A 5,239-nucleotide genomic window follows, 5' to 3' on the forward strand; every position below is an offset into this window, starting at 1 on the left:
ATTCAAAAACAAATGCATGCGTAAATATCTCTATTAAGAGTTATTGCATTATAGGTTTGCAAGACATTCATTGTTGATTAATCTACAGAATTACATAACCAAACCGATCTTCAAACTACGATTAGACACCTTAACTAAATTAGATAATCTATATAGATATAAAAATAAAAAATAAAAATAAAAACCTGTAATATAAACCCTGTGTAAATAACAGATCGAAAAGCTGCTAAAGTGATCCATATCAAATCATATTTCTTGCTTTTATTTTTTAGTACTTGTAATCTAAATCTTAATAGTAAATACTTCAGTATATACACATTCAAACTAAAATTCGTAAACTGATCATCCTACGGAATAAAGAAGGTAAGACATAATTAATAAAATTAATTAATCTACAGAATATAATAAACTCGAACAGAAAATTAAATCTCATATCAAAGAATAAAAGTTGAAACGTACCAAGCTTCACAATTAAGGATGAATCCATCTCAAACACTATAACCTAACTATTTTCTGATCAGCAGGATTATTATCCACCTGCACCCGGAAAAAAGGTTAATGAACCCTAACTTAATAAGGAGTTAATTGCAAAACTGATTATACGAGTACAAAATATTTGTTTTTGATTTGTATTTCTAGGATAGATTCGTAGAAACACCAGTCAGAAATGCAATTGAAGGAATGAATTGTATTGAAATGATTAATCACAGGTTGCAATATAAGATATGATGCATAATCTAGTTTAATCAATATTGGGCTTACAAATGGGGTTGAACTGAAGACATTGGATGGGTATTTCAGGGAGTATAGTGTGCGGCCCAATAGAGAATGGGATGGGCCTGGATGATTGAAACAATAATATGGAAACAAGCTAGTACGTGGTTAAGGAAAGAAAACTATGTCTACAATATGCACGGATTGGAATTCCATATATGGATTTGGTTTATTTTTAAATTTTATATTTTGTGTTTATCTAATTATTTTATCTTTATCTTGTTTCTTAAAAGTACGCTTTATTTGCCTAAATATATATACAATGTAAAGGATGGAAAAAGTGGATATTGATTATTGTTATTAATTATTTACGTGAAAGTAAATAGAAAAGCCAGAGGATTTTGTGTGTGTGTGTGTGTGTTATTATCTATCTTGTTCTTATTGTTTAAGCCACAGTCCATTAATTCCCATTAAGATACACACATACACTAAACATTAGGGATGTCACCGTGGGCGAAGGGTAGGGATCTTTAATACACGCGAACCGCAGTCAAGATTTTTTCTTTACCCGCGCGTTAATTTTTCTACCCGTACCGACGATCCGCGAGTAAACCCGCAAGTTTACAAAATGTGCACTTTAACTAATGTAAGACCCTGAATTTTAATACATCAGAAAGTGTCGGCAGAAAGTGTCACCGGTAAGTGTTCTCGGAAAGTGTCAGGAAAAGTCTACCTATACTTATGCATTTTCAGATTTTACATCAGAATGAGAACCTGACAGTTTCAGCCCCTGAATTTCTAAAAACTGTGCTGTCTTCATTTTATGTTGTAGTGCACGCCGCGCAAGTGGAAGCGCGCCACGCAAAATAAGCTGACAGACTCCTTCGTGATTTTTAATATTTTAGAGGGGTATTTGGGTCTTTTCGCGTAGGGGTCGATTTTGAGCCATAAAACTGATCCATTGACCATTCTTATCCTCATTTCACACCCACATACTCTCTCATCTTCAAACCCTTGAGAGAGGAAGAGTTTTAGAGAGGGAAAGCTCCATTTGGAGAAGAAGGAGGTGGATTCGGGTTAAGGTGCAAGAGGCAAGTTGTTCATCTCGTCAACGGCAACATTTTGGTGGTATTGGTAAGTCTCAACTCCGAATTTCATTTTGTTGATTTGATATTCAAGTTAGGGTTTGAGCTTGTTTAGTTGTGAAACCCTTTTAGCTGACGAAGTTGGTTAATTGTGACTAGTTATTTTGATACTTGGCGGGTTTTGGGTTGGTTGACGATTTGGTCATGATTAGGCTTTGATTTTGGGTTTAATCACTATGATTAGTGATTATAGAAGTGTTGGAACCCATTTAGGTGTGTTTGAATGACTAATTTTGAAATGGGTCAAAATTAGGGTTTATGTGTCAAATTGGGTAAGACAAGTGTTTAACACTTATGTTTTGGTTTAATTGACGTTATAGGACCATTTTCACTAGTTTTAAGTGATTATTGGTTAGTTTGGGCTTTGGTTGTGCTCGAAAGTGCATTTGGGTCGAAATTGCACTAAGTGTCAATCGGGGTTGGTTGTAATCCACCCTAATTGTGCTACTTGTTTATGTGATAAATGGAATAGGTACTTTCCATTGACGTGTTGCGGATTATTCGGTTGCATTCATCAAGGCGCTAAGGTGAGTGTAAATATATTATATGCGTATGTATGCATAGGATGGGTGCGGGTGGGGTAGAGTGATCCTTGTGCGTTCGGGTTCACTTTACATGTGTATGAGATGATGGACTCTATGAGTTTTGGGTCCATGTGGCACGTTTGTGCATTTTGGGTTACCACCCTTGGGGTAGTGAATCTCGGGCGATACGAGTTCACATTGACAAGTAGGTCAACCCCGTTGATGTTGTTGAGGTGAGTTGGGTAGTGATTCGCGTGTAGTTTCGGCTTCACTAGTGAATCGCGTGTAGTTTCGGATTCACGATGTCGCGTGTGGTTTCGGACATTCCCATCTTTTGATGACTTAGGGTAGTGAATCGCGTGTGGTTTCGGATTCACTGGGGCGCCTGTAGTTTCGGCCAACCCTATCGTTGTTGAGGTGAAGGTGGTGAATCGAGTGTGGTTTTGGATTCACTGGGCGCGTGTAGTTTCGGTCGGCCTTCATGAATTTGAGGTTAAGGGGTTAACCTTGAGATTTTGGGTAGACGCATATATCTATGTATATATATTGTTGTGGTGTAGCTAATCTTGCGGTTTTGGCTTGGGGGTACGTTATGTATAGCTTTGCTTAGTTATACTTGGAATGCGGTATATGTTTACTATATGTGTGGTTGTACGTATTCATTTTATGCATATGTATGTATATAGTATGTTTATACTCACTAAGCTTTCATAGCTTACCCTCTCGTTATTTACATTTTTATAGATTCGCGAGGAGGTGGTGGCTCGGGTAAGCGTGGGAACTGGTGGACTTGCGTAGGTTGCTTTAGAAGACGTACTTTTGGATTGATTAGGATTGGGTAGCGTATCCCCAATCACCATGCTCGGTCTTTGTTTTGTGTTAAACTAAACGGGTCGAAATTGGCACTTTCATGAATTATGGGTCGTTGGAGTCTCATGGGTCGTAACATACTTTTGTCAATTAAAAACCCGGTTGTTTAATGTTTGAAAAGTGTTGGAATTGGTTTTGGGGTCTAACGAAACTCGGGTTGGGCGAAAATGGTTTGTCATGCTTAAAATGGGATGCAGTGACTTCCCAGCTTTAACGCGCGCCGAACATATGGCCAATTGCTGGTGGTCAGGTCTGTCATCAAGTTCTATTTCTGTTTTGTGTAATAAACCGCACCGCGCACCCATATGCGCACCGCGCATATGGTCAGACATGAAACTATCGTTGTTTTTTTTTTTTAAAGTTGTGTTTTCTCGTAAAGAGTTTTTGGGACGTTACAAGTAGTAACAGAGCATGGTATAAGGGATTTAGGCGACTTGAGATAGGTGCCTAGACTTAGACTTTTGTGTGTGCTTATTTGTTGCGGGACTTGTAGGAGAACGGGTTGGAACGGGAATTTGGTTAGTGCCTTAGCGTGTAGGTGAACTAACTAGGATTGTGGCTTGTATCGTGACATTAATCTGTGTGTACTTATATCGCGTTGTGTTCGTGTTGTTGATAGTGCTCCAAATGAACATATATTTAGTAGCAATATCCTTCCAATATGTAAAGTTTTCAGTTGTAATTGTTCTATTTTCAAGTAATATCCGTTTATATTAAATAAGTGCCAAGACAAAAGGCGAAAACGAAGATTCAAAGACAAAACCGTCCAAAAAGCTCAAATGTACAAGATACAATCCAAGTGGTTCAATTTATTGATGAGAAACGTCTAAAAATGACAAGAGTACAAGTTGTGAAACGCAAAGTACAAGATATTAAATTGTACGAAAGGACGTTCGAAAATCCGGAACCGGGACTTGAGCCAACTATCAACGCCCGCGCAATGGACCAAAAATTATGAGTCAACTATGCACAAGAATAAAATATAATATATAAATAATTATATAAATTATTTATATATTATATATATTTAATAAATATGTCGAAAAATAAAAATCCAAAAATGGTGAGCTGGATCTGCGAAACTCCGCGATCTCGGAGCTGGAAGGCATATTTGCTAAGCGATAGCGGAGCAGTCAAATTCAAAATCTGCCTATAAAAGGCACAAGTTTCAGCCGAGTACCATGCACCATATCTATCTATCTCTCTCAATTTATATTTATATTTATTATAATTTTAATTTTAATTTAAGATTAATAATAAATTATGGTTTAGTAAGGTTATTGTAAGAAATGTTTTACGGGTTTTAAGTCGGAACTCTGTCCGTGTAACGCTACGCGATAAATAATCACTGTAAGCTATGTTTAAATTATTTAAATTAATGTCTCGTAACTAAGTTATTATTATGCTTATTTGAGCCGAAGTAATCGTGATGTTAGACTAAAAATTAAGATTGGGTTATTAAATTTTGTACCATAATTAGGGTATGGACAAAAGACCGACACTTGTCGACATTGGACCATGGACCATTAATAGATGGGGGGTATTGTCTAATCGAATGACAATTCTTTGGAGCCTGTCGAACCTATCTTCAAATTAATTAATATAATAATTATTAAATGATTATGCATGTCCTATTTAGTGACGTTTATACGACATCTTTAACAATCATTTAATTAATCAATTGGGTTGGGTAATTGATTATTCAATCTGATCAAGTGGGTAAATTAATAATCATGGACTAATTAAAACAAGGGTGGATTACATTCAAGGGTAATTGGTGTAATTGTTAACAAAGTATTAAGACCTTGGATTATACACAGTCGATAACCTGGTATAATTATTAAACAACGTATTAAAACCTTGTTACAGTTCGAATCCCTAATTAGTTGGAATATTTGACTTTGGGAATAAGGTTAATTTGACGAGCATTTTATAATTATAACCGATGAACTATTATGGAAAAAAACCTGATAGGTTTCAAATAAG

The sequence above is a fragment of the Rutidosis leptorrhynchoides genome, chromosome 7, assembly GCF_046630445.1.
Source record: "Rutidosis leptorrhynchoides isolate AG116_Rl617_1_P2 chromosome 7, CSIRO_AGI_Rlap_v1, whole genome shotgun sequence".
NCBI classification, from domain to species: domain Eukaryota; kingdom Viridiplantae; phylum Streptophyta; class Magnoliopsida; order Asterales; family Asteraceae; genus Rutidosis; species Rutidosis leptorrhynchoides.